The sequence below is a fragment of the Sminthopsis crassicaudata genome, chromosome 1 (genome assembly GCF_048593235.1).
Source record: "Sminthopsis crassicaudata isolate SCR6 chromosome 1, ASM4859323v1, whole genome shotgun sequence".
In the NCBI taxonomy this organism is placed as follows: Eukaryota; Metazoa; Chordata; class Mammalia; order Dasyuromorphia; family Dasyuridae; genus Sminthopsis; species Sminthopsis crassicaudata.
In genome coordinates this window covers 645,203,301-645,212,587 of record NC_133617.1, presented here as the reverse complement: position 1 = coordinate 645,212,587, position 9,287 = coordinate 645,203,301, and the positions used below count along the sequence as shown (strand labels likewise).

General features: G+C 34.6%; 1 long non-coding RNA gene across 6 annotated transcripts in view; it reads left to right on the top strand.

The window, feature by feature from the left end:
• The window catches only part of LOC141551361 (uncharacterized), a 50,199-nt gene extending 42,848 nt beyond the window's left edge, over positions 1-7,351 (top strand). For all 6 annotated transcript variants that reach the window (XR_012484841.1, XR_012484840.1, XR_012484838.1 and 3 more), the window contains exons 4-5: positions 1,800-1,921; positions 2,803-7,351. This is a non-coding gene — a long non-coding RNA (uncharacterized LOC141551361). The remainder of the gene's footprint in view (positions 1-1,799; positions 1,922-2,802) is intronic.
• The last annotated feature ends 1,936 nt before the right edge of the window (positions 7,352-9,287 follow it).

The following is a 9,287-nucleotide window of genomic DNA, read 5'->3' as shown; positions in this document are numbered from 1 at the left end:
GAATTAGAAAGAGAAAAAGCAAAAGAAGGGAGAGCAAAATTAGGAAACCATTATATTAGGATAGGATAAGATAAGGATATAAGATCATAAGACTCTAAACTAAAATGACTTCTGAAAGAGGAGATTACTGCACAAATATGACATGGTCTCTCCATGTGATCAAAAGCATGAAATGGAAGAGAGTCTTATCAAAACAAGTTATTTTACACTTATTTGTAAAATAAATCTAGATCTAAAGCTGAAAAGGGTCTTAGAGGTTTTTTCATTTGACCCCCTCATTGTATAAATGAGGAAATTAATTCCAAGAAAGATTTAGCATCTTGTCTAAGGCAATAGTCGTATCAGTAGAAGCTGCAGGTTTTGACTCATTTCCCACAAATTTAAATTCATAGCCCTTGACGTTGTATCACACACTCCTCCCTCTTCCCACTCCTACTTTCTAATCAGGAATACCATACAAAAGTGTTTTGACCATATCAGAGTCTTTAAGCCACTTTGGCTACTATGAGACCATATCATAGATATACATGATTTTTGGTGGTTACTAGTCTGGATTGACATTCCCTAATATATTGAGACCAATGACTATACCAGGATCAAAGAGTGTTCTGGGAAAACCATAGGCTTCCTGAAATCCTTTCTGATGCCCAGGATCTTAGGATACCATGTAATTTATCACCATGTTCCCTGATGAGTTATCAGTATCTCTTGATTTCTGTCAGTACTCTATGACTCAGGCATACTTGAGAGAACAAGGAATGACTCAAGATGTTTTCAAGGATGCAGCTGTCTCTGACTTTGTGATACAGATTTTTTACTGCTAAAATGTGCCATGCTTTTGTCTCCTCAGACAGTAAGGTACAAAAGACTTCTCTAATAATTTAAACAACATGAGGAAATCCAAGCAGAAACATGATGGAAAGCCATGACCATCAGACCCTCACAAGTATCACAAGAGTATCTTACATGAATCATTTTCTTTCCTTCAAGGATAAGTTTCTCCAAAACAACAATATAATACTACTAAAATTCATAGTAAACTTTTAAATTTACAAAGTGCTTTAACTTACATTGTCTCATTTGATACCTACAACAACTCTTCACTGAACAGATGAAGAAATTAAATGTAAAACACATTAAGTAGCTTGCTCAATGTCACAGCTAGTAAGTTTTGGAGGAAGAATTCAAACTTAGATTTTTCCACTCCATATCTAACATCATATCTACTATATAACCTCACTGACTCGAGTTAGCAGGACAAGTCTATAAACACCCAAAAACAAACCAACAAATAACAAAACCCCCATTCATTCAAGGGGAATGGAGTGTATAAGGCCCTCTTTAGGGCCAATGCCATTAATGGCTGTTTTCCTCATTTGAAAATCTTGATACACTCACCAAAATGGCACACTTCCTTCCTAGTTTGATTCCCATGCCAGCCAGAACTTTTCATGTAGGATAACTACAGATCTTCTCCCAGATTATTTTAGGTCACTTTTTGTATCTTATTTCTGTAGGAATCTCTCCCTACAAGCTAAGATCCATTTCCAACCTCCACTGATAGTAAAGTAGAAACTCCAGTTGTATCCTCATATAAACATCTTAGGTGTTATATTATCCATTGTCTCCAAAATAGGCTCCTTAGTAAACACTCCTTTTCATAAGAACTCAGTATTCCACCAGATACTTCTCAGCTTTGTATATGTTATTCCAGCTGCCCTAGTAATAAGCAACTGCTTTTTAGTTTATAAGTAGTACAGCAGACTAATTTATAGATCAACTTTGAATGTTTCATGAAGGCCTAAAAAATTCAAGACAATCAACATAACTCTTCATGGGAGCTGGACATTGGAGGCTGGATACAAATATCTGCATCCTGAATGAATCTTGACTATTCACAGTGTGAATCGAAAACTCTTATGTAAGTAAAGCTCACTGGTGAGAAGACTAAGAAAAATAATATTGGTTGAAAAGAAAAACCTTTATAGAATGTCAGAAAATCCAGTTCCAGCACTAAAAAAAAAAAAAAAAAAAAAAAAAAAGGATAGTGGGATATGAGAGTAGATTGTGTAAATAGCAGATTCAGATGGTCCCAATGAAAGAAGAAATAAGCATGCATTAAGTGTCTAATCTTTCAGACACTCTGATAAGCCCTTACAAAATTTATATCATGTAATCCTCATAACAACCCTGAGAATTAAATGCCATTTTTTAATCAAGGAAACTGAGGCAGGGACTTAATGTAGTGTAATCCAAATATTATGAGCCTGAGGCTACATTTGAATTCAGTTCTTCTTAATTACAAGAATAGAGCTACCAACCATGTTTGTAAATAACATCAAGTTTAGCATGAATGCCTTTTAAAATGGAAAAAAAAGTGAATAGTCCCAGAATTTCCATAATTTAATTAAATCAACAAGATTTTTGTTTTGTTTTATTTTTAGGGGAAAAAAATGAAAAAAAAAAAAAAGGTGGGGGCAGAATTCAGATCCTTGATGTCATTAATGTGGAAAAGTTCAGAAAAGATACTTTTTCCATTGATGCAGGTATATAAGCTGTCTGGAACCTATATTCTAGGAGAATTCTTTGAGGATAATGATAGATTTGCTTAGAAGCACTTACTTACAGGTCATAATTACTTATATGTCATAGAGAAGAGTTGAACCCAGAAAGATAAATTTTTGTGTTTCCAATTCTCTATAATATTTATAATATGCATGCTGGCTCTACTATTTAGAAACAATTAGTATTATTACCAATATACTAAAATACTCAAATTGATTTATGATCTCTTTATTTTAGGAATTCTCTTCAATGATGCCATTATAACATCCATGTCTACCTATCTTGTGTAATTTTGATCTGTGTCTTCTCAAGGATCCATCGCAAAGGATGCCCAATATTCTGGAGGCCTTCCCTGTTTTCTCCTGCCAATGTGTAATGTTGTAGGCCAGGATATGGTTGCAAGTAGGACAGTTTAACTTTTCCCTTGCACTCCCACCACCCCAGCTGGAGCTCTTGTGAGACAAGATACCGTGAGCAGTCTCAGTGCAATTAGAGTTAGCTTTGTCCCCAAGTGGAGTGGTCTTAGACCTAACTGTGGTCTCTGTAGAAAAGCATGATCAGGGCACTCTAGCAAAGCTACTGAGGCTCCAAGAAAATGTTCTTGTGAACTAGTTTGGGGGCCACTTATAAGTTTCAACCTTTCTCAGGTCCCCTACCTTGTGGACTTACTTTTACCTGGGTGAACAGTAGTGTTCCTGAATAAGTTTTTATGAGAGGAATTATATAGCTTACTTAAGCTTTTAAATTTTTAGTAGTCCAACATGCCAAAGTCACATTTGAACTCAGATTTTCCTGCCCTGCTCTATCCATGGCCCCACCTGGTTACCGCTTTTGACTTTTATATGCATACTACATATAAAATAGATACCTAATAAGTATTTCTGATGGTTATTATTAGTGTTTCTGATGGTTGACTTGGAAGTTGTTTCAAGTCCCATCTCTTCTCTTTGACAATTTAATCCTTTCTTCTTCCAAAATTGAGTCAAATTTGGGGCCTGTTCTTAATTCTGAGTTTACTATATGGGAGTATTTATTCTTTTGCAGCATAGGCTAATTTTGGAAAGAATTGCTTGAAGTGAAACCTTTGAGAATAAGTTAGAATTAAAATTCAAATTCCCAGGTCAGCTGTCTGAAGCTCCACAACATTCTATTTTCCCAAAGTCAGTATGTTCTCTCAGGCATGCTGAGATATTTGAATCCCTGTCAGAGGGACAGATGTTTAAATTGATTTTCCACCCTTAAAATGCTCAACTATGTATCACTTAATTTCACTAGCAATGGCTAAATATAACGATAACAATCTTGACTATGACAATAATACCTAGTAGAGAAGTTTTTAAGATGTCATTTAAAATTAAATGCAAGTTGTTACAACCTTCACAGAGAGACACTGAAATGGAAAGCCTGTACCTTTAAAAGAAGTGTTTAAATGGATTTTATTAGAAAGTTTTTGAACTATTGGACTTCCCATAGGGGCCTGGGGTTTTGGTCTTCCTGTTTGGATGGTTGGAAACAGGTCTGTTTTTTTTCCTGCTTCATATACTCCGGATACAGTAAGTGCACAGCACGAGGTGGGGGCTGGGCAGGGGAGGAAGCTCTATTTCATAGCCCCTTTGCTTTTGGACTCAATTGGACTAGAAACTCATTTTGTACCTCCTATTTTTAACTACAGAGCTTCTCTTGCACCCAAGAGAGAAACAAAGAATTCACGTCTTTAGCCTTTGCCTATTCAAAATCAAGGTTAATCATTAAGTTGCAAAGCCTTGCTCCTTCCAATAGATTTATGTTGTAGATTAAGTGGATAAAACATAGTTCTAATGGTATGTTGGAAAACTTGGCATTGTGTTTCCCACAAAGCCAAGTTCTCTGGCCATTTTGGACATGGTGTTTTACATAAATGTCCAGTGCTACTAATACTAATTTCTATAATTGATAAAACAATGAATAGTAGAGACGTAAGACCCCAGCTGTAGCCAACTTTTTCAATCAAGTTCATCTGCAAGGGGCCATATATTTACCCAATCTTTTGTTTAATGAAGCAATGAGGATATAGACAACGTGTCAGTGCAAAGAATATTGGGCAGGAAGATAGGGGACATGAAATGGGGCTTTCACAAAAAGACATGTGAATATGGTCAAGTCTCAAAGTGTTAGATTAGCAAGGACCCTAGAAATCAACTCTTTAATCCTCCAGAGAGACACAGTGAGTCAATAAAGGTCACATCCCCATGTTCTCTTTACCTCTATGTTTTAATGTTTCATTTTTAAAATTCTGTCTGACTCCATAAAATTGTTGTGAGAATGAAATGTAAAAAAAGAAGCTTAGGAATATTAAGTTTTGTTGTTGTTGTTATTTTAAATAAGTTAATAAAAATAGATAGTTTCCACCCTCAAGGAACTTATATTATACCAAGAGAAAATAATATATACACAAATACATAAGTACAACCTTTATATAAAGTAAACAAAGATGTATTTTGTGGTGGTGGTACAGAGAAGGAGGAAACACTTAAGTTGAGCTTTGAAGGGCACCATAACAATTAAATGTAAAGTCCGGACTAGCTCTCTGGAGGACCTCAGGATTAGCCGGAGTCCTTGGTCTTAGTGGAGGAGGGAAGAAGGCAGGAGGGCCACCTGACTGGTCAAAGATGGAGTCTGGAATCTGGTGTCTTCTTTTGTGTATGTGGCTGAGAGAGAGATCTTCTGTGTCTGAGACTTCTTTTAAATACTCCAGTACAATTACATCACTACATCACACTGAACATATGTAATTGCAGAACATAACATTAGCATATTACTCTAAGTATATACCAACTAGATTGATTCACAGTAAGTATGTGCTTGTCCTGAAGTGATAAGGCCCTAAAATAGGGCTATGGTTATGTGGTTACAGAGAAAGAGTCAGGTGAGAGATGTGGAGATAAAAAAAGGCACATAATTCTGTCCAAGCTATTTCCATGCCTAGGATTTTCTCTATACTTAACTTTACCTCTTGAAATTCCTAGCTTGTTTTAAGGTTCCAGTCAAGTGCCCCCTCTTATAGGAAAACTTTCTTGGTTTGTGCCTCTCCCTCTGCTTCCAATCTAAGCATGTATTTCCATTTTCCCCTGCAACTACTTTGTTTTCACTTTACATATATTTTGTAATAACCTCTCTGTGGGCATGTTGTTCTACCCTAGTAGAACACAAGCTCCTTGAGGACAATCTTTGTCTTCTTAAACCCACTATCTAGCATTATAATTGGTACCTACTAGACTATCAAAAAGTCACTAATTTAAAGAATAAATTTGAAGCATATAAAAATAAAAGAATTAGTCCTTGCCCTCAAGGAGCTTTAATTCTTCTGAGGGAGAAAAATCAAAACAAAATAAAAGTCAAATCAATTATAGAATTGAATTGAAATGCTTCATTGGGGATCTGCAGAAAGTCTTTATCTTTATTTTCATAGCATTGTATTGAGAAAGAAAATTCAGTAGTTGAGAGTTTATGACTTTTCAGAGAGCCTTCATAAGAGTTTAGGATTTCAAGATAAATGTATATGATAGGTTTTTTCTTATAACAGAGATAATTATGCATCCACACAAAATTCTTGGCCTTAAGCATGTCACATTTTGGGCAACTTAACTTTTTTTTTTTTTCTTCCCTTTTTTTCAAATGGATTATGTCACATTAAAGAGGTAAGATGCTCATGGGGAAAAATTAATTTTTCTAAAACTTAAAAGCTGTGCTTCTTTAAGGCAAATAAATTATAATATTGCGACTTTCAATATGGATAATCAGTCTTGATTGATTTATAGCCTGAAGTCAGTCCTTTGAAGGCAATGGTTGACAGTTTCATTTTTTCCCCACCTGTAGGCCTACTTCAAGAGAGAAAAATATGCTCTCTTGCTAAGAGTGTCAAATTGGCTTCTCATACATGCATTCCAGTCATGTATAACAAGTTACATTCATTTGGGGGAAGGAATTATTTGACTCACATAGACATAAGGATTAGTTAGTTAGTTTTAGCCAATCTCACAGTTAAAAGGTACCTCAGTGACCATCTCACTCAACTATTATTTGAACTGGAATTCGTTTTACACCAGATCTGACAATTGATTATCTAACCTTGGCTTGAAAACTTCCCTCAGGAGTAGTTAATGGATCTATCCCTTGGAATTGTATTCTTGGACAATTCTGATTCTTAAAAATCAGAAAAAAAATCTTTACATGAAGTTTAAATAGACCATTTTGTAACTTCCATTTGCTGTCATTATATTTCTACCCTCTGGCAACAAATAGAATATGGCTAATCCCTCTTACACATCATAGGTCTTCAAGGACTTAAAGACAGTTATCATGGCTCCTCCTTAACCAACCACTTATTTAGACTAATACCCAAAATTTCTTCAAGCAGTCTTCATAGGGTAAGACTTCAAAGTCACTACAGAACCTTTCAAATTTATCTCTGTGTGTCCTAAAATACAGTACTCAGAAATGAAAATAATATACCAGATGTAGTCTGACCTGGACAGAGTACACTGGAACTCTCATCATTTCTGGAACATGAAACATGGTTGGATCAATATAGCCAATAGTAGATGACTTCAGCTTTCAGGGCTCTTACATCATTCTGATGGCTCATTCCAAATATGTAGACCATCTACTTCAGTCCCAGATACTATTCAGACAAACTGTTATTTATATATGCCTTCCATGTTTTATACAATTATAAAGTATTTAAGTTATAAATAAATTTCTAGACTTCATGTACTTATAAAGTGGATTGTAAAAATTTTATTGTAATCTATCTAAATCTATGAAGTATTATATTATTTAATATTTAATTAATTATCTTTAATACTTTAGTTCAGCATGACCTTTTTGAATTTGATTTAGTCATTTACTATGTTAACTACTCTATTCTTAATATGGAAATGGGTTATGCTCAGTAGGATATTTTTGGAAAATACATATTTTAAATGCATACATTAAAGTCATATTTTCATTGGGTCCCTTCTTCTAGAACAGGGGTTGTTAATTTTTTTTTTTTTTTTTTATCATGGATCCCTTTGGCAATCCAGTGTAACTTTTGGATCTCTTCTCAGAATTTTTTAATGTATAAAATACATAGTATTACAATGAAAACCATTTATATTCACTTAACAAAACAATAACAAAACAAATTCATGGAGTCAAGGCTAAGATTCCCTGCTCTGGGACAAAATACAAAACCCCAGCCTGACATTTATAGCCTTCCACAATCTGGTTCCCACCTGTCTTTTCAATCTTACTTTGTGCTACTTTTCTTCCTATACTTTCTATTCTAATCAAACTGGTCTGAAAGCTGTTCTTCATACATGACATTCCATCTTTGCCTTTGAACATGTGGTCCTCACATCTGAAATGCACTCTCTTCTCCCCTCAGTTTTATAGAATTCCTCTTTTTCTTTCAAAGTATGATTACAAATCTATCTCCTACACAAGACTTCTCTGGTCATTAGCACCCTCTTTCTCTTGAAATTAAATTGTATTTACTTATTCCTATACATGTTGTATCTAAGCTTCTTGAAGTCAGAGCTTTGCATTTGTGTTTTGGTTTGCCTAATTGTCAGGCACTAATTTTTTGCTCACATTGACTGAGACTTAACGTTGTCTCTAGACATCTATAAATCATTGTAACAGAGAGATGAAGAAATATTTTGAGTTAAACAACATCATATCATACTTTAGAGATTATTTTAATCAACACCTTCCTTTTACATATGTGGAAACTGAGAAGAGAAGTGGTATGTCCAAAGCAACTCAACTGGTGAGTGGCTGAGTTAAGAACATATCTCAGATTTCTAGGTTGCCAATCCTACATGTCTTCTTCCTGACTCTTTTATAGATTTTAAAAATATTTTCATGTTAAAGGCATAATGGAATCACCATGTCCAAAGAATTCAGCCCCCAATGCATTGTGGGGTTTCCTGAGAGGTCAATGAATTATTTGCAATGGATTTGCAAATCCATATGTTCAAAAAATGTCTTTAGTATGTTCTTTATTTAGCGTATAAAATATGCAACATGATTTGGTATAATAAATCTTGTTTTTTTTCTGAAATGAGTAATATATCTCCTATATACATGGCATGTAATAATAATTGTACAAATAGATGTAGAACTATAGTGATTATGAGCTATACATTTATTTGAATGTGATACCGGATTCATAGTAGCATTTTGTCATCATATATTTCCTTTATCAACATATAATAGTACTATACCTGTATTCCTAACATTGGGGGAGGAAAGTTTACAAAGTTTGTGTTATGTTTCAAAGAAGTCTTATTACTCAGAAATGTTCTGATCTGATATTTATCTTTCAGGTGATTAATTTCTCCTTACTTAGCTAGTCAGAAGACATTGGGTATTTCTGCTGGGTACTGATAAGGGAAATGTAGGGAATAAGTATTTATATAGTAACTTATTATGTGCTAGGTATTGAACTGCACTCTCTCCAAATATATCATTTGATCCTTCTAACTTTCCTATAAGGTAGATAATGTTATTATCCCTACTTTTATAGTTGAGGAAACTGAGACAATCAGAAGTTAAGTGGCTTGCTCAGGGTCATAAAACTAGAAAGTATCTGAGATTGGATTTGAAATCAGGTCTTCCTTATTCCAGGTAAGTATATTATCTTCTGTACTTCCAGCTAACTGGGGTCATACTCAAACCTTTCTAGTTTGAGAGAACCT